Source organism: Dryobates pubescens, chromosome 10 (genome assembly GCF_014839835.1).
Source record: "Dryobates pubescens isolate bDryPub1 chromosome 10, bDryPub1.pri, whole genome shotgun sequence".
In the NCBI taxonomy this organism is placed as follows: domain Eukaryota; kingdom Metazoa; phylum Chordata; class Aves; order Piciformes; family Picidae; genus Dryobates; species Dryobates pubescens.
This window is the reverse complement of record NC_071621.1, coordinates 2,857,084-2,879,010: the sequence shown is the minus strand read 5'-3', so window position 1 is coordinate 2,879,010 and position 21,927 is coordinate 2,857,084.

The following is a 21,927-nucleotide window of genomic DNA, read 5'->3' as shown; positions in this document are numbered from 1 at the left end:
TTGAATTTATTATTCCATGGATCCGCAGAAACTTTGTGAACTATCCAAGTAGAAATCCTGTTTGTCTGTGTTGTGGGTCAAACTTCCATTTAGCATGGGTTAAAATAACCTGTGGGGGTTGTTGGGATGTTTGTTGGGTGTATCAACATCATTTTGCTTTGGGTCACAAATGTAGAACATGTTCACATGAGTTAGATGTGCCAAGCTATCATGATGCTCTTTCTGAAGAAACAGGAGAAATGGATTATCAGAAAGCAAAAGAGTTAGTAGAAAACCAAGAAGATCTTGAGCTTAGGCTATTGTACTGGAGGCTGAATCAAGCTGTAAGACTTGCAATTGCTGATCATGAGACAATAATTTTGCAATCAATTTGTGGTCCACAGGTGCCTTTGCATCACGCACTGCAAGTTTCATCTAAAAATTGGGATGCAATATGTAGAAAGTTTTCAATCAGCCTTAAAATTTGATGTTTCTTGTTCCTTAGATAATAAGAAGACGGACCTGCTTTGGATAAAGCTGGGTTTTTCTACATGAATTGGGTTTGGTTTGAACGACTACCCTTTGTTGTACAGTGTATTATAGGGTTTATTGTAGCAATTATTGGTTCATTAATCATGTATTGGATGTGGAAGATTTTAAAGTGTGGAAAAGGAATCTGTAACGACTAAAATATTTTGTTTGAAGCAGACCACTATTTAGGAGCCTCTTGGACACTTCCTGTAATGGGTGACCTGCTGCCGAGAAGAAAAATGCACCTCATAGCTTGCTGCAACCAAGTTGACGAGCGAGGCAGAGGAAACCTTGTGAGGAATGTTCATAAACACCAGTTGAAGTGGTGGCTCATGATTTTTTATTTTACCAACCAAGCACCAGTGGTCTGGACTTTTGAAAGCTATAATCCACACCGACCTGTGATTTGGGAATTGATTAATGTGGAAGAATCAAAGGTGGTAGACAAATATGCAGGAGTAGGGAGTGATTGGAATTTTACCGCAAAATTAGCGTCATTATGCGTTGGACAGGATTGTCATCGCATAATAACCAAACCCTATTATATATGTCCTGCTTCAAACCCAGGGAAGGGGTATTGCCATTCACCGGGGCATTATTATTGTGCTTATTGGGGATGTGAAACAATAGCATCAAGTTGGAAAACAGGGGACGATCCTTTTATAAATGTAACATGGGGGCCTCCTGGATGTAAGGTTCCTAAATATGATTCTGTTGGGGGTCAGCGTCCTAGTTCTATGGGACAAAACCAATGTTGGAGGGTAGAAATCACAGTAAAAAGGCCTGAAGACCCTTCTTGGGAAATTGGGCGTACCTGGGGAATAAGATATTGGGAACCAGGTACCGATAGAGGCAGTATCTTCCAAATACGGCGCAAATATATGCCGTATGATCCTCCCATGGCAATTGGCCCTAACAAACTATTAACATCCTCAAACGTGAAACAAGAAGCACCATTAACTACCACTCCTAGCCCAACTCTGTCCGCTACTTCTGATCTAGCTATAGACGCCACGGGTACGGACCCAGGTTCCCCTGAAATACAAGAAAATGATCCATTTGAACTGAATGATCCACTATTGGAAGTTATGTATGCAGCCTATGTTACCTTAAATAAGACGCATCCAAATTTAACCACTGAATGCTGGCTATGTTATAACATGAGACCACCCTATTATGAGGCCATTGGACAGCTGGGAAAGGTACAATGGAAAAACGGGACTAATCCACCTGAGTGCCCATGGAACCAAAATGTCACCCAAGGAATTACTATGCAGTATGTTTCGGGTTCTGGGAAATGTATTGGTACTGTTCCAAGAAAGTATAATAGACTCTGTGCAAGTATAATATCCAGAGAAAGGATACAACGAAAACAAAACGAAACAATTCAATGGGTAATACCGACCCAAGGTGCCAAGTGGCTATGTTCAGATGTCGGTATGACACCGTGTCTATCTCTGAAAGTTTTTAATGCTTCTGAGTTTTGTATACAGGTGGTAATAGTTCCCCGGATAATATATCATCCAATGAAGGAAGTGATACATCAATATGAGCATGGTTGGACTCGGTCCAAACGGGAACCAGTTACGGCAATAACAATAGCAACATTATTAGCTATTGGAGGAGTGGGCGCTGGGACAGGAATAGCATCATTAGTTAAAAATGAGGAAATACGAACTTTACAAAGGGCAGTAGATGAAGACTTAAGTAGAATCGAACAATCAATTGACAACCTGGCCACATCTGTCAAATCTCTGTCTGAGGTAGCCTTACAGAATAGAAGAGGTTTAGACCTGGTATTGTTGAAAGAAGGAGGATTGTGTGTAGCCCTACAGGAAGAGTGTTGTTCCTTTATTGATCATACAGGGATGGTTAAAAATTCAATGGCTGAATTACGAAAAAGATTGGAACAACGCAAGAAAGAAAGGGAATCTGGGAGAACTTGGTATGAAGGATGGTTCAATATATCACCTTGGTTGACTACATTATTATCTGCTGTAGCAGGTCCAGTTATTTTAATATTTTTAGGCTTGATGTTAGGGCCATGTATGATCAGAAGGCTTATACAGTTTGTTGAAAAAAGGTTTGAAACTGCGAAATTGTTGATTTTAACTGTGCCACGAAATGGAGGGCATAAAATCGAACAAAGAGATCATGAGGTGTGTCAGGAAGAGGTTTTGTGATTAAATAAAAGAACAAACATTTAAGAGTAACAAGAAGAAGGGGGGAATTGTTAAAAGGGTTAAAAAATGTTTGTTATAGCCTTATTGTATGCAGGAATTTGCTGTGTTGCCAAATGTCAAACCACAGTATTGTGGCCATGCTAGCGAAACTAAGAAGAGCTTGATAAGGATGTTGTGTAACCTTAAGATATCAGCTTTAAGCAAAAAAACTGCCCATAGATGGTAATGTATAGCTAGGGTTGAAGGAGAGGACACAGAGGAAGACTACTTGCTTCAGCCTCACCGACCACCAGAAGGTAGAAGACGACCCCCTATCAACAGTTGGAACATGCGCATCTCGAACTCTGAAGAGACACGAACGCGGAAGAGCTACCACATAAAAGACTGATGAACTCAAGGGTGAGGTACGGCAGTTGATGGAGCGGTGACTCCCCTGTCGTCCAGCGCTGCATTTGCTTTATTGTTCATTGCCTTGTGTAATTTGCATTAAATCAAATCAAATTTAAATTTGTTTTTTGTAAATTCTTTATAACAGGAGGGAGGAGGGGAGAGATTCTCAGCCTTGCCCCCATCTGAGCCCTTAACTCCCAGTTAAGGCTTAAACCACCACAGGGTGTTTAGGGTTTTTTGTTTGTCATTAAAGAATATTCATTTCCTGTACTAGGGCACTTGCATAAGAAAGTAAAAAAGTGCTGAAGGTTGCAAGGCTTACAGGATAACACTAAAGGCTTTAGCAGGACACAGAGAAGGGCAGTCTCTCTTACAGTCCTTGGTGTTACTGATATTAGGAAACAACCATAGAAAATTATTTTCAGGCCAAAAGGTATCTCAGAAGCAAAATAGATGTGTCTATGCTAATGTTCTAGTTCAAATTAGGAGGTAACACTTGAAACACTTATTGCTGAATAATTTTGGGTACAAATGACATAGTTATTTAGGAACTAGTAGTAAATTACATATTTAAGCTGCTTGTTACTATTGATAAACCAATACACATTGATAAATGATTTCAACACAATAAAATTAATTTTCTACAAACAAATCACACACAAAAAATATCTGAAGCAAAATCACATTTTCTAAAATAAAAACACAGCTGAAAGAACAATACATTTACAAAATTCCAGATGGAGTAAGTTTTTTCATTTGCTTGAGTAGGTGCTATTGCCTGTTTTTTTTAAGTGCTTTTTTCCAACCCTTATAATACTCATTTTAAAAGGAAAGAAAACAAATCTGTACTAAGAGATTGCTTTTGTACATTTTAGGGCCTGCTCTTTCATGTCCAAATAATTTGAGTCATGGAAGAACAAAATAACATAGAAATAGGTAGTTCTTTTTGGTGATATCTGATTGGCAAACACAGTTAACTGGCCACAACTGTGTCTACATAATTTACTTCCTACTGCCTACACTTTCTAAAGAAAGCAAGAAAAGCAAAATGACAAGCTATAAAGCTTTTTGCATTTTTATCTCTTCTTACAATTTGTTAAATAGAATACAATTGTCAGCTAAAAGACTGAATTTCCTAATCTTTATGAGTACCTAATCACATAGTAAAATTTACTAGATTTTAATTAATATTTAGTGTAGCTATAATCATTGCTCTTAGGACCCTGAGGGCACCTTCCTTAGATTTCCAAAATCTCGAGATTAGCTATCTGGTGCTCTGAGTACACAGATGGCTGTGTGTGGTGGGTTGAGAGAGAAGGCCCAGCTTTCCCTCCCCTACTAAGAAGAATTAACCACAGCTAACTTAGCCAGTGAAGCAAAAGGGAATGCTGTATTTACAAAACAATGTGAGATGCAGGGAATTTATGTACACAAATATACAGAATTTACAATATATACAGAAATATACAGGCAAGAAGGATAACAGGAACAAAAACCCTGGACAGAGGGGGTTCCCCCCTGTACCCCCTCTCTCTCCTTCCTACCTCCCTTTTTTCCCAAAGAAGGTTAGAGAGAGAGAAAAGGCAGTTATAAGAAAAAAAGAATTTTAGTAGCAAGAAATATTAGTGCTGGATTAATGCTTATCTGTTATCTGCGGCCCTTCTGGCAAAGCGCCCAGAAGCAGACAGGCTGAAAAGGGAGAGCAGAGAGGAACTGAACAGAAACTGGAACTGAGGGAAAATTCCAGCTGCACTAAACTTAAAAATTCACTCCCACCAATCTACCAATGAAATTCATTTAGAGTATCAATATTTACAAAAATATTCAGCCAGAGTGTCCCCTTCTTAAAGGCACAGCCTCAAACGGTCACACTGTGATGTAGTGCAACTGTCTATCCTTGAATGAGATAACTGTTTAAAAGAAAAAAAAAAAAGGGGGCAGCCTGTGAGAGAGAGCTTTACAAACCCTGTAAGGAGGGGCTGAGGGAGCTGGGGTTGCTTAGTCTGGAGGAGGTTCAGAGAAGACCTTATTGCTGTCTACAATTACCTGAAAGGAGGCTGTAGCCAGCTCGGGGTTGGTCTCTTCTCCCAGGCAACCAGCACCAGAACAAGAGGACACAGTCTCAAGCTGCACCAGGGGAGGTTTAGGCTGGATGTTAGGAAGAAGTTCTTCACAGAAAGAGCTATTGGTCATTGGAATGGGCTGCCTGGGGAGGTGGTGGAGTCACCATCACTGGAGGTGTTTAAGAAGAGACTGGATGAGGTGCTTCTTGGCCACGGTTTAGTTGATTAGATAGTGTTGGGTGATAGGTTGGATTCGATGATGATCTCAAAGGTCTTTTCCAACCTGGTTAATTCTATTCTATTCTATTCTATTCTATTCTATTCTATTCTATTCTATTCTATTCTATTCTATTCTATTCTATTCTATTCTATTCTATTCTATTCTTTCTACAAGGAGCTTTGCCAAGGAACCCTCACTTCTCCTTGGTAGTTACCCTTAAGCCCAGACTGCCAGATGATATCCGATAAGCTATGTCACAGTTATGCCCATGCTAGGTGACATATCTTTCTGAAACCTGATATTGATTCCACAGATGAGGATGTTTATGAACACCAAAACATTATAGGTCAACAAAATCTTTCTGACGTTTCTCATGTTAGGCACAACATTACACATGACAAAATAAAAACAGTAACACAACTGACTGAAACAGGTACATAAAGGAAACATACATTGAAGCAGAAAGTATAGTTTGCCTGACTATGGAAATTTTCACAAGCTGGAATGCAATACAGGTTTGCTTGCATAAACTTTACAAGGAATGGCACTCCAGAGGTCATCACCTTTAAAAACATATAGAAACTGAATAGTTTCTCTCTTCTGTTATTAGGAAATGTTATTCTCTTCAGTTTCAATCCATTACCTTCTCTATTTTTATTTTACTTGTATCTAATGACATAAGACAGGTCTAAACTGATTTCAACACATGTATATTTAATAAATATTGATTTGATGACAATAAAGAGCTGTTGCGAGAGAGAGCAGAATCAGTGCCAGTGGCTTCACTTAACAATATTTATAGTAATATCTTTAATATAATAGTTTGCGTCAATTCAGTGATCCAGTCAAGATGGTAGGATTCATTTTCCGATCATTCAAAATACAATGTGTTGAACAATGATCTTGCTACAATATCTATACATATTATTGTTCAATCTTGATATTTAGAGTACTTTCAGGGGATATTGAAATTAAAATAATTCCATAACAGATGATGTATCACCACTAACTTTTGATACAACATTCATGAATTTTTCTTTTTCTTATTTTCAGTAATTCATAAGTGTGGTTAAAACAGTAATGCTCATTAAATTTTTCTCACCTACAAATGAAATTTAAAACATTCAATATTGGAATTACATATTCATCTACAGAAATACCACACACCACAACTCATCTTTTTTGAGCTATATTTTTGTCCTAGACTGTCTTGTGTCAAGTTGATGGTTTTCATCCTTAAGAACAATCAAAACACAATTTTAGAAAAATGAAGAAAAATCAAACAGTTGTATTTGCTCATTATATGTTCCATCATATGATCTGATCTATTATACCTTCTATCATGTTAATGGAACAAAAGTAGAAATGGGTACACCCAGACTGGATGTTAGGAAGAAGTTCTTCACCATGAGGGTGGTGAAACACTGGAACAGGTTGCCCAGGGAGGTGGCAGAAGCCTCATCCCTGAAGGTTCTTAAGACCAGGTTGGATGTGGCTCTGAGCAACCTGATCTAGGGTGAGGGGTCCTTGTCCATGGCTGTGGGGTTGGAACTGTGTGACCATTTTAGGCTGTGCCTTTAAGAAAGGGACAGTTGCTGGAATACTCTGGCTGAATGTTTTGAAAAACATTCAGATATTCTAAACAAATTTCATTGGTAGATAGGTAAAATGCAACTTTAAGTTTTAGTTCAGTTTGACTCTCAGCCAGTTCTGTCTTTTCAGCCTGTGTGCTTCTGAGCAACAGCTGCAGGCTGTTATCCTTGAGCTAACAGATAAGAAAGAAAAATTCTTGCATGCGCTTTGAGCTAACAGAATTTCCTCCTTAATAATTATCTTTTCTCTCTCTCTCTAACATTTTTTGGGGAAAAAAGGGAGGTAGGGGGAGAGAGGAGGTACGGGGGGGGACCCTCCTCCGGCTGGAGGAGGGAGTTTTGTTCTGTATTACTTTCTTTGCTGTATATTCCTGTATATATTGTAAATACTGTATGTTGCGTATATAATCACTGCATTTCATCCTGCTTGTAATTATAGATAATTCATCTCTGCTTCTCTGACTGAGTTAGCCGTGGTTTCTTTGGGGGGAGGGAGAACTGAACTTTCTCTCACCACCACAACCTTGATGATCCTTGAGGTCCCTTCCAACCCTAACAATTCTATGATAAATCAATGTTGTTTACAAGATCTTTCTAAATGATGAACTGAGGTATTTCTTACGTTTTTGTTTGTTTGTTAACCCAAGTAATGTTCAGTACAATTACTGTTGGTTTACACAATGGTATACAGAAGCAAGGTCCTGGAATGCTTTAAAAGACCAGATGTTACATTTTAATAAATTTTGAAATATGCCATTATCTTAATATAAACATCATGTGTTTTGGGTAACATCTCCCTTAGCTTTAACAATGGAGCTAGGGTTGGTCCAAAAGGGCATCAGTAAACATTCCAAAATAGGTTTTGATAAATTGTATTATTCAAATTTTATGTGTATTCTTGCTTGCACACAGAGGTTTCTGAAATAATGGAAAATACATATTTATTTTTTTTAATACAGATTTGGCTCCAGTGTAAATACTATTAAATGGTCTGCATAGCCTTTCCACTTAGAAAATAAAACAAAACAAAAAAAAGGGGAGGAAAGAAAGAGTAGATTACGAAGAACACATGACAACTGCAGATATTTAATCTAGTCTATCACATTGCTGAATATATACAAATCTTACTCACATGTTTACAAAAGTCTTTGAAAGTTTATTTCACAAAGGTAGTTCTCAAAAAAATGTAAAAAGATTTTTATTCAGAATGAAATAAATGTATAAGTATTATAATTTATAAGTATTAATAATATTATCATGTATGTTACTAATATTATCATGTATAATACATTGTCACTACCCAGAATCCCGAGCCAACCCTGGGCAGTGGATGAGGCTCGCCTAAGATTCAAAAATTTGCTTGGAGTAAATTAAAGCAAAACAACAGCTAGGTTTACTAGAGCCAATGAAAACTGTCAGTAATGCGCAGAACAGAGCAAAAACGGTAAGAAAAAAAAGGGGGGGGGGGAGAGGGGGAAAGGCAGAGAGAGAGAAAGAGAACAAGGTCAAAGAAAAAGAAAGATATCACCACTCCCCAGATCCAGTGATATTTTCACAGGTATATTCCAAGTCCTTCAGTGGCAGGTGTACATTCCAGCAGGGTTTTCTGTGATAGATGTAACACATGGAGCCCAGAAGTCATGGTACTTTTATACCCTTTTGGCAGGGGAAAGAGGAGGTCTCTCCAAATCACAGAGAGGTGTGCATGAGTAAGAGGTGCACTCCAGTCTGCCATTGGCCTTTCAGAGGCACTGTTGCAATGATTTTAAAGAGGGGATTCCTCTCTGAGTGGAAATGGTCTCTTTCCTTGTTAAGCCATCTGCTGTGCCAGTAGCTCTCCAGAGCTATTAAAAAGCATCTAAATCACCACCCTGTCTATTCAGACTAAGTAATGACACCTTGTTTGAGACAATAGAGTTATTATGGGCTATCAGCCTTGCCCTGCTACTTGCATTGTTTTGAGTCAATAGAGGATTGGACTATCACATATACAAACATGAAATCTACATGGTCTGAATTCAACACCTTGCCATCTAGAATGCATGGTAATATAATACCTGCTATGATACAATACCAGGGAAGGCCACTGAGTACTTACATTTTCACTGTTTTATTTTCAGTTGTAGCCTGAGATGTGCTAGAGGTCATCCATGGTTCATTTTTTATTCTACATCTGCATTTAATCTGCTCCATCTACAATAAAGGGTTACACAAATAAGTTTATCACAACCCTGGAAAAAAATAGTTCCAGAGAAAAAAAAATAGGAAGAATTAAATATCAGGGGGACTGTTGAACCAAACAGATAAAACAAGTGAACAAAACATTTCAAATTAGAACTTGAATAAGAAATAAACTAAAAAATTAAAATAACTTTATTAGCATTGTGGCAGGACTCTTGTCTGCATAATTCCACTAATGTTGTGCAAGTAGATCACACTTCTTTGAGATTCATAATCCATATGATCTTTTTTTTTATTTCCCTGTCATTAACTTTGGTAAAGTAAATGGAGAAAAGTCAGTCCGAGATGGACATATCAGCAATTTTTCTGTTGGTGTTCTTCCATTCAGAAATGTTCAGTGTACTTTGATGACTGTTACATCCCATATATATGAGTGTGTGTATATATATATATATACACACATGCACACATATATGTATACATACATGTATGTATATGTCCTGTGCTCATGCATTGTTGCAAGATCCTCCCTTTGTCTTGTCTTCATATCTAGTTCTGTTTCAAATATTTGATAGCACTGATCCAAACTGAAGGATAATTTGGTTCAACCAAATACAGCCTCAGACACCACCACATAGTCAGACAGTTACCAGAATGATGGTGCCATGTCTGGAGGTGTTTATTTTGTAAGCTTCTGAAGGTGATATAGGCCCTGGCATCTGGACAACTATTCAATTCAAGATATTTCTGTTGAAATTATTTTCATAACAAAATAAAAATTAGTGAATTAATGAGAGTTTCATAACTCATACTTCAGTAGTCTTTGTATTTTACATATCATAATTTTTTTTGCAAGCCATAACTTGCTTTTTCTGTTCTGATTCTAAGCGCTTCAGACAGAGACTGTCTCCTCAGTGCCAGGCAAGATTATGGAACAGGTCATCTTGTGTGCAATCACACAGCAGGATGGCCAAGGGATCTGGCCCAGCCAGCATAGATTTAGGAAGGGCAGGTCCTGCCTGACCAACCTGATCAGGTCACCCACCTGGTGGATGTGGGGAAGTCTGTGGATGTAGTCTACCTTGGCTTCATCAAGGCCTTTGATACCATCCCCCACGGCAAACTCCTGGCCAAGCTGTCAGCTTCTGTCTTGGACAGGTGCACTCTGTGCTGGGTTAGGAACTGGCTGGAGGGCCAACCCAGAGAGTGGTGCCACATCCAGCTGGCAACCAGTCACTAGTGTCCCCCAGGGATCTGTGCTGAGCCCCATCTTGTTCAATATCTTTATTGATGATCTGGATGAGGGGATTGAGTCCATCATCAGTAAATTTGCAGATGACACCAAGTTTGGAGCAGGTGTTGGTCTGTTAGAAGGTAGAAGGGCTCTCCAGAGGGACCTTGACAAGCTGGACAGATGGGCAGAGTCCAATGGCATGGGATTTAACACATCTAAGTGCCAGGTTCTACACATTGGCCACAATAACCCCATGCAGTGCTCCAGGATGGGGTCAGAGTGGCTGGAGATTGGCCATGCAGAAAGGGAACTGGGGGTACTGGTTGATAGTAGGCTGAACACAAGCCAGCAGTGTGCCCAGGTGGCCAAGAAGGCCAATGGTATCCTTGCCTGTATCAGGAATACTGTGGCCAGCTCTCCAGTCTGTCCAGGTCTCACTGAATGGCCACACAGCCTTCAGGCTTATCAACCAAGCCTCCCAGTTTGTGATCATTAGCAAACTTGCTGAGCAGACACTCTGTCTCTTCATCAATGTCATTGATGAAGATGTTGACTGTTCTGATTGTATCTGCATTAATACAAAACATATGTAATAGATTCTAAAGAATATGCTGATATTTGTCATCACATACCTCCATTGCTTTGAAACAGATGAAACCTGATTTCTTGCAGATCTCTTTTAATTAGTCTGACAGCTTTAATCTTAACCATAACAGCCATATTGAACCTTACATGAACCTTAACAAACTCTCTATATCTTAAACCAGTTATTCCATCATAAATGTTTTTCAATTTTATTCTAAAACCTGAGGTACTAGCCAAAAGAAAAATTTAGACATCTGAAAGGAAGACACAAGACATGATGTAAGAATGTAAGATATTTATGAATTGGAGGGAATGAGAAATAAGAAAAAAACATGTGCTTCTGTAATCAGAAGCTGAGATCAGAAAGTAGCCTTGTTCTAAATCTGTGGGAATATTTGGTCAGGTCCAAAACCATTCCAAATGACTTCTTTTGCCTAATTATTGATGGACATTGTTGTGTTCAGACTTGACTACACAAAGCCTTCAAGGAAAGTAAAAAGAAAAAAAAAAAAAAAAGCAAAATAATGCATTGAGATATGCATTGAACCACAATTCCCTTTTAACAAGTGCTCATCTTTGTTAGATGGATGTTCAGAAGACTAACATCTTCAGTCTGGTGGAGCTTGATAGAGTCCGGAAGGCACTTAAAGCTGGCTTCATCTATCAATCTTGATGGTCAATCTTGACCATTTTTCACATGGTTATGTGATGTCTGTACATCTTTCATTGTGTTTCCTCAGAATGTCTCTGTTTTCTTTAACTTGATATAACTATTGATAGAATTTTTTAAAGTATTTTGTATTGATAACTTGTTTGTGTCTTCTGGAGAATACATTTTCTTAGTTATTCCAATGTCTTTATACCACTCATTATGTGTTTAAGATATCTTAATGTGTTTAAGATATGTAAGTATATACACATGGATTAGGTGAATATTTGTAATACCTTTCTAACTAGTCCTTACAAATGTGTCTAAGTATGGCAACATAAGAGGCAGCTGCTATGCTTTTTAACTTGACTATATTTCTTTCTCATCAGCCTGCAACATGATTATATGTGTGCTTAGGGTCATTAGGTAAACCACAAGCTGCAAGAGACTGGTCAACAAAGAGAATACCAGGGAAGCTGTCTTTGCTTCAGATTTGGGTTATGTAGGTAGAGCAAGTAGAGGATAGAGAAGAGCAGGAAAGTGAAGCCAGAGCGGTAACCAAAAATCAAGGATGAGCAAGTATATGCCAAGAGAGGAATGGGATGATTAATTGCAACTGCATCCAAAACTCAGATTGAGCAGTCAAGGATGGAATTATCTTGAAAAGGCAATAATACCACCACCAACCAGATGCTCAAAGCAGATTATGGCTGCCTGTGTGTCCTGAAAGGCCAAAAAGCCTCAAAAATGCTCTGAATCAGGAGTCAGTAGGTCTGGTTTTCCAGGAGATTGTCCACATTGCCCAGGCTTGTGTGAACATGTCCTGGGGTCCAAGTGGACCAGTTGTGTGTGTTTTTGGCCAAGTTTGGAGGAAACTCATTCTACAGGTTAAAGTGTGTTGTGAATATGCCCTCAGAAAATGAGAGGCAGATACAACAATGAAAATATATGTTAAATTTATTTATAAACTCTGTAACGGGGTATTTACAGCCAGCTAGGCGGCTGGGAGATCCCAGGGAGGTTTGAATTAGAGTCTCTGTCTGATCCCGCAAATGCCTTGAGAGTAGCGTTGCTTTCTTTAATTTGCAACGTAAACAAGTCATGAAGTTTACCATTTTGTGCCTCGGCCTTTCCTAACTCTCTTTCCAGGGAATTATTTTTTAGCTCGAGTTTTTTAATCTCTTCTTGCAATGCTGTAAATTCGTCTTGTGCTCGCATTATGCAAGCCCTGATCGCAGTAACTCTTTCCTTGGTTAGTGCGGTTGGGTCAGCGGATAGCTCAACCATGTATTCGGTTAATTTTGTAGTAATTTGGTCCGGATTTGTCAGATTTTCCATAGCCCATTGTATATCGGATCGTGTCACCACGTATCAAATTCTGTAAAGATAGTCACTTATTGGATAACCCTTGCACTGCGCCATTAATGTTGTGAATATGCCCTCAGAAAATGAGCGGCAGATACACCAATGAAAATATATGTTAAATTTATTTATAAACTCTGTAACGGAGTATTTACAGTCACCCTTCACAGGTATCAATATCCGGTTAGTGAAACAATGTTTACAGAATGTTTAAATATGGGCAATTGAATCAAACAATTCGCAGAACTTAGAATCAAAACTGATTCAGAAAGCGGCGGGGGAGGGGGTTGGTCGGTGACCAGCAACCCTCCACTCGGAGAAATCCAAACGTTACCTTAACTGGAAACTATAAAGAAAGGCTTGACTTACAAGCTGAGGACTTCGTGAGATCTCTCCTTAATAATATTTATAGTCCAGAAACGTGGCATGGATGTGCCGTAAGACAGAGACAGGAAATGACGCTGGCCACGTGGCTGCACCGCGTGGCTGCTGCTCCTCCCAGGACACAAAGGTCTCCCGCTCGAGGGGGGCTGTGGCAGGTCAGCGACGCTGGTTCACACGGGCTGCTGGCGTTTCTCCTGCAGCAATGGATCACGCAGTGGTTGATCCCACGGGATACTGTCCACGGCACCGCACGCAGCTTGGTGACGGTGGCAAAGGAGCGTGAGGTCTCTTGGGGCACTGGCTTGAGTCCCGGGCAAGGTGGACTACGGCAGCACTGGCACGCACACACTCACAGGCTCCAACGCGATGTGGGGGGGCTCATTAACCAAATGACCCCTATTTACCATTTGCCCCAGTGAATACTGGCCCAATGAGCATTCTGTTGCTAACACAAGGTTAACCAATGGAGTAACACCTACCAAATATGGTGTAAGTATATGCTATGCCCAGGCTGTTTACCTGGACTCAGTGGCGCCAGGATCCCCCCTGTTGCCCCCAGAAAGAAGCGGGAAACAAAAAGGTTTAACACTCAGAAGAGTATGTTCCAGAAATGTTTGGGGCACAATCCTGACCATAAGCATCCTTCACTACAAAGTGTCAGGTTTTAATCTCTTAATCTTTGTTGTCACTGGCCATCATTGTCTAGAGAAATTTATAAATACCAGCCCAAAGAGCCAGTGCTTTGCCTTGCAATTGTCCAAACTCTGGGAGAAGTCACAAGCGTTGTTTGGAATACAAGCTGTGCTTCATTTTACTGGCATGTTGCTGATGTTCTCTTTTTTCTTTACGCTTTAAATTGCTGTTTGTTTTTTCTGGATTTTTTTCTCATATTGTGTCCCTGCTGGTGAGATATCTGTTCCACAAATGAACATTGTGAACCTGTAAATAGGTTTTATCAATATTTTGTGTGGACTTTTTTTATTAATACACTTATTAATATTTTTATTAATTGTTCCACCTATTGAATATTAATTACCTCCAAATTATCATAACACTGTGACACTGACAGCCTCAGGAGGTTGAGTGCAGCCAGATCATCCAACTGAAGAGGGAAGAAGGAGACCACAAGTTCCATGTTCCCACCTTTTCAGTCTACAGTTTCCTCATATGTCCTAAACATTTCCCAAAATAGTAATTTTCTGTCCTTTGATAAGTCAGAAAGTGTAAGCACTGAGCAAAGCTTTCTTACATCTGCAGCATTTATACAGCTTTCTTTTTCCTACTGAACAGAAATGAGGATTTTATCTTTGAGTTTTTATCTCTCCATGAGATTTGTTTAAAAGAAACTAACAAGATTTTAAAAGAAAGAAAAATTAACTTGAAAATTAAACTAAGAGAAATGGAAAGATTATGATTAAAAATGCAAAGTCAAGCCTGAAGAAACTATCTTTTGTGTCACAAAATAGAAGTAAACATGTAAAAAGCAGTTAGATTAAGTATATTTTCTTCAAACAGTTAAATTGCAGTGTGCCCTCTTGACCCTGTTTAGTCCATCAGAAACTGGAAAAAAATTTTACATGTGGCCTGAACAGTAAGGGAAATTATTATAATTTACAGTTTCACAGATTTTTTTTTTATACCAGTCAAAAAGTGATCCAGTCTTTTATAACTATTATGTTCATTTTTGATGGCAATTTAGTAACCAGGAAAAACACTGGAACTGAACAAATATATGTATATATGTATAAAAGAACAACTGTGCTCTGTATGCATGTGTGTATAAAATTTCTATACTGATAGGACAATACCTTCTAACCAATGAAGCAATGATTGTGACTGCAACTATAAATATTTACAAATGCCTTTATGCATTCTGTATGCATAGCTTAACTTTTATTTGAAGCATGTTGATAAGATAATCTCAAAACACTTTCCAACAGGTATTCACCAATTATAAGGAGTTAAGTTTGTCTTCCTCTAATTGCCTCAGCATTGTTTGCCTTCCCAAAGTGTTTCACACCATTGTTCCAGAGGAATCCCTGCCTGTCCACAAGTTCACAAGCTCTGTGCTGCTGCTGGGTCTCTCTGTGAACAGGAATCTTGCCAAAATAGCACGTCCTAATGTTTGCCTTCACACCATTGTCTCAGAGGGATCCTTGCTTATCTACAAGACCACAAACTGTGCAGATACTGGGACTCACTGAGACAATTTTTTGTGGGCCTTGTCATGGACAGGACTCTCAAAAGATGATTGACACAGTAGTTTCACAAGGTGTTTTCACAACATTACCACAAACTCAGTGACAATAGCAGCTGATAACCAGACAAGGCCACAAGTTTCACTCTCAAGAACATTACTGTTACTGTTGGACCAGGACTGGCCCAGGTAACTAACTGTAAGACCAGCTCTGACACCAGTCAAATGTGCTCAGCTGAGTGGGGCAGTGTGACTACATAAGGGACTGAAAAAGATATAAAACCCCTGAGGCAACAGGGAGAGTTTGAAACTTCCCCATTGACCAAGACCTCCAGGATCAGTAAGACCACCTGGATCCACGATGGCAATTATCTTTTGCTTTGCTACCCTTTGCTCATTTCTTCCTCCTTTTCTAGATTTCTAATGTTTTCCCCTCATATGTAAGCAAAAGAAATTCAAGTGTTTTTCCCAAACTATCTAGCTAGCACTTAGCTTAGACACAAAGACTTTGAGTAAAAGATATTGATATTAGGGATTGGACACAGAATGACAACAACAGATAAGCTAATATCATTCCATTGGAGTGTTGAGAAGTGTATATTTTGTACAACACATAGGTCTTTCTCTTTCTTCCCTGTTGCTTCTGCTTGCAACTTCTCTCTGTCTCTCCATGGCCCTGCCAGGATAATGTGTTTTGTCTGCTGTGTGAGGAACTGGGGAGAAGGGCGGGGGGAGCAGAGGGAGTGGGTTTGGCTGCACACAGCCTCCTTTGGGGCTGGGGAAAGAGGTGTAGCAGTCTCTCTGGGCTGCCCAGGGGGTACTTCTGATTGATGAATTGCAAATATATCTAAATATAATTTGCATATGTCTTATCACCTTATATAATTTCATATTTAGATCACTTTTTGTAAATGGAGCTTTCTTTTGCTTCCAAATATTTTCTGATCTAGTCTGGTGATTTATTCTGGAGGTAACCCTCCATTCTGGAGGAGGAATCTCTGATTATTGCGGGGCTGGGAGTGGGGACGGGCAGATCCTAACCCTACAACAATTATTTAAGTAGGTTCTAATTTACTTTATCTTTGTTCATAGTTCTTATAAAAATGCTGGCAGGATATTTGTTTCTACACTGTATCAGTCCTAGCTAGCCAGCTATTACATATTGAGGAGGTGGTACTCCATATAACAAGCTAACCAGAATACAGGCATGCACTCTGCCATGGCATACTGCATACCAGATTTGATGTTCAGAACTGCACTATATCCATTAATCCCTTAACGAGGGATGAGATTAGTTGGATAATCACAACAAAAGATCTTGGTGGCAGTACCCAGTTGCCATTAACAATGATACCACTGCATGTTGGTCTTTTGAACTCTTACAAGATTTCTTAAAAGAGGATGACTCTAGTAATGATTTCAACTGTCAGATATAAAGGATCTGAGAACTTGTTGCAGCACTGTTACATAAAGGTAAGGACACAGAGATGGCTTAATTGATGGTACCAAGCAGGGCATGCCTGCAGGCCTCTCTGTTACAAGGACATCTCCTTGTAGCCAAGAGTATTTCATCACCAAAGGATATGAACAGCACAAACAGGTCTGTGCCTTCTCTACCAGTTATGAGGACCACTATTTTCTGTATGAACAACTGGCATTCAGTTGGTATCACTACATCCACACACACTGCATGAAATTAAAAATCTTCTGACCATTAAACAATATTTTCCACTTTGATGCTCATTAAGTGGTCCATTCAAAATGGAAATGTTCCTATATCTAACATTGAAAAACAATGAGAAAGAGAGTGGCAAGGTAGGGGACAGGGGAGAAGATGCCATAATGTTCTTTATCCTCATTTAGGTCAAACCTTTTGCTCTAAACTCAGAAGTTTGGAAGAAGGTAAATACTCTGCTGAGAACACAGTTTGTACTGACTTCATCTGAAGATACTGTTCAGCAATCTTGACATTTCAGGTTTTTAGAACCAGAACATGAATTTAGGAAAGTTGTTACTGATATGTAAGCTTGAAAATTTCAACTATCATTTTGGGGCTCCAAATTTGCATACAATAGTTCCTCTCAAGTGTTTAATTCTTAAAACAATTTCAAATGACATGTAAACCATTACTGAGGCAAAATTACATTTTGAAGTGGTACACAGAGATCTAGCTGCTCAACTGTCACCAGCATTTATAAGAGTCATGCAGCTTAATTCCCTGCGCACCACTTGGAAAGTTTACTGTCATGTGTCCCATTAATCACATCACAGAAAGAACATCCCATATCAGCTGTTTTTTATTAAACTGCATAGATCCATATTTTATCCTTATCGATCAGTTACTGTACAGACACCATCCCTCAAGCAATTATGTATTTGTTCCTATTCTCTATGTCCTTATACTTGGTGCAAAGCCCAAGATAGAATTGTAATGTCACTGGTGCCATGTGGTAGGTTGAGAGAGGGCTTAGCTCTCCCTCCACCACAGAGTAAGAAACCACAACTAGCCCAGTTGAAAGAGCAAGCTATATATTTACAAGCATATATGGAAAGCAGGTTATATATAACACAATATATACAGGTATTTACAATATATACACAAAAATACACAGCAAAGAGAAATAACACAACAAAAATCTCTCCCTCAGGGAGGGATCCCCTCCTTGGAACCCCCTCTCTCCCCCCCCCCACCTCCCTTTTTCCCCAAAAAGGGGTTAGAGAGAGAGAAAGGCAAGTTACTAAGGAAAAGAGTTGTTAGTAAGCTTCAGAAGCCCATGCAGGATTAGTCTTTGCTTATCTGAAGGCCAACTCCAGCAGTTCGCAGAGAAGCAGGCAGGGAGAACAGGCTGAAACTCCACACTCCCCCAACTCCCCAAACCGAACTGAACTGAGGAAAAAAAAAAAAAATTCTAACTGCTCCACAATCTAAAGCTGCATTTTTTTTTTGTCTATCTACCAATGAAATTCGTTTAGAATATCAGAATGTTTTGGTTCTAGTACCGAAAACATTCAGCCAGTGTCTCAGCACTGTTTGTCCTTAAAGGCACAGTGTCAAACGGTCACAGGCCAGAAGAGATAACTATAGCTGATTTATGATTTACTAGTTTTGTAGTAACAACCATCTGCAAAGTCCTTATTTTCTTTTGAAATTAAATGAAGAAAAGTTATTTTATTTCTTACATTGTTTGGGTTTTTTTTTGTTGTTGTTGTTTTGTGGTTTTTTATATATGATAACAATGTTTTCAGGAGGAGTATCTCTGTTCTGTGGGTAGTCAGAGTGCTTCACATAGAAAGTGTGCTGGTTACGAAGTGAAAAAGGTCCATCTTTGGCACATGACCTTTTCTGATACTTTCATCTCAATTACAATGACAGCAGAAAAACAGTAGATATAAGTGTAGGTCTATTAAAGAAATATGAAAGCTAGAAAGATGCCCTTATTAAAGTACTTCTAGGCAATAATAAATGTCTTCCATGAGAAATTTCACAAGACAAATATCACTAAAACTACCTTTCTTCCCTTTTATTCTCACCTTTTTCTCACTAGTTCTGATGAAAAATTTCAACATGAACAACAAAATCTACAGTAAACCAGTGGACAAAGAGAAATATAAATTTTCTTAGGGAAAACCATGTTCATTACCTCTAGCAACTGTCATAGATTTAGTGTCTTGCAATGCAAGTATCATCTTGGAAAGGTATTTTAAAATATTCACTTCCTTAGTATTGGCTAAGCTGTTGTAGTTTGAGCTGGGTGCCCCCCTGGTGCATTCACTTCCTGTGTCCAGAAGTCCAGCCCAGAGGGATGGACACAGGAAATTGTGTATTCCCTACCATAATTCTTTGCACCACTATAAGATCCAGTGCGGAGTCTGGCACTTCCTCTTTCCTTCCCTCTCCGAGACTTGGTAACTGGGGGAGAGATCTCCTGGCCATGGGCCTGATTAGGCCCAAGGCCACAGGGGGATGGGCAGTCTCAGGCCTGGCCAGCTGAGACTAGCCCAGCAGAGGGAGGGGGAAGAAGGAGCCCTGGGGGTTTTGCATGCACCCTCAGGTGGGGATGGGATCTTTCTTTGTCACTGCGCTTTGGGTTTTCTGTAACATTCACTGCTTTCTATTTAAACTTTCATCACTTTTGCAATCCGTTTGTCTGAGTCGTTATTTCTGCCTGTGGTGGGGAGGGGACCTGCCCCAACCCATTACATAGATTGTCATAGATTTAGTGTCTTGCAATGCAAGTATCATCTTGGAAAGGTATTTTAAAATATTCACTTCCTTAGTATTGGCTAAGCATATATGTTATTCTCAGCTTCTAACACAATAAACTGTGTATCTGTCCTTAATCACTAAGACAATATCAGGTCTTTAATATAGACGAGACTAGACTAGACTAGACTAGACTAAACCAGGTTGGAAGAGACCTTCAAGATCATCGCATCCAACCCATCAACCAATCCAACCCACCCAATCAAATAAACCATGGCACCAAGCACCCCATCAAGTCTCCTCCTGAATACCACCAGTGATAGTGACTCCACCACCTCCCTGGGCAGCCCATTCCAATGGGCAATCACTCTCTCTGTATAGAACTTCTTCCTAACATCCAGCCTAAACATCCCCTGGTGCAGCCTGAGACTGTGTCCTCTTGTTCTGGTGCTGGCTGCCTGGGAGAAGAGACCAACTTCCGCCTGTCTACAACCTCCCTTAAGGTAGTTGTTCAGAGCAATAAGGTCACCCCTGAGTCTCCTCTTCACCAGGCTAAGCAACCCCAGCTCCCTCAGCCTTTCCTCATCGGGCTTGTGTTCCAAACCCCTCACAAACTTCATTGCCCTTCTCTGGACACACTCCAGCAAGTCAACATCCTTCCTAAACTTAGGGGCCCAGAACTGGACACAGGACTCAAGGTGTGGCCTAACCAGTGCAGTGTACAGGGGCAGAATGACCTCCCTGCTCATGCTGGCCACACTGTTCCTGATGCAGGCCAGGATGCCATTGGCCCTCTTGGCTGCCTGGGCACACTGCAGGCTCATGTTCAGTCTACCATCGACCAGTACCCCTAGGTCCCTCTGCCTGGCTGCTCTCCAGCTACTCTGACCCCAGCCTGTAGTACTGCATGGGGTTGCTGTGGCCAATGTGCAGAATCCGGCACTTGGATATGTTCAATCTCATGCCGTTGGATTCTGCCCATCTGTCCAGCCTGTCGAGATCCCTCTGCAGAGCCTCTCTACCCTTCAGCACATCAACACCTGCCCCCAGCTTGGTGTTGTCCACAAATTTACTGATGATGGACTTAATGCCCTCATCCAGATCATCAAGAAAGATGTTAAAGAGCATGGGGCCCAGCACTGACCCTTGGGGCACACCACTACTGACTGGCTGCCAGCTGGATGTGGTACCATTCACCACCACTCTCTGGGTTCGGCCCTCCAGCCAGTTCCTATCCCAATGCAGTGTGCTCCCATCCAAGCCATGGGCTGACAGCTTTTCCAGGAGTTTGCTGTGGGGGACGGTGTCAAAAGCCTTGCTGAGGTCCAGGTAGACTACATCCACAGGCCTCCCCACATCCACCAGGTGAATTACCTGATCGTAGAAGGAGATCAGGGTGGTGAGGCAGGACCTACCCTTCCCAAATCCATGCTGGCTGGGCCTGATCCCTTGGCCATCCTCTAAGTGCTGTGTGATTGCACTCAAGATGACCTGTTCCATAATGTTGCCTGGCACTGAGGTCAGCCTGACAGGCCTATAATTCCCTGGCTCATCCAACTGGCCCTTCTTGTGGATGGGCACCACCTTGGCCAGCTTCCAGTCCTCTGGGATCTCTCCAGTGAGCCAGGACTGCTGGAAAATGATGGAGAGTGGCTTGGCCAGCTCATCTGCCAGCTCTCTCAGCACCCTAGGATGGATCCCGTCTGGTCCCATGGACTTGTGGGGATCCAAGCAGCTGAGGAGATCTCGAACTACCCCATCCTGGAACATATGGAAACTATGCTGCTCCCTGGCTCCTTCTGCTAGCTCTGCAGGCCAGCTGTCCGGAAGACATTCCGTCATGCTTGTAAAAATTGAGGCAAAGAAGGTGTTAAGAACCTCTTCCTTTTTGTCATCCTTTTTTACAGCGTTCCCCTCCATGTCCACCAAGGAGTGGAGATTGTCCTTACCCTTCCTCTTGCTATTAATGTATTTACAGAAGGACTTTTTGTTGTCCTTCACAGCAGAGGCCAGTCTAGGCTCTAAATGTGCTTTTACCTCCCTAATTTTCTTACTACATGACCTAGCAACAACCTTAAACATTCTATGGGTTGCCTCACCTTTCTTCCAATGATGATACACCCTCTTTTTTTCCCTTAGTCCTTTTAGAAGTTCATAACCCATCCAGGCTGGC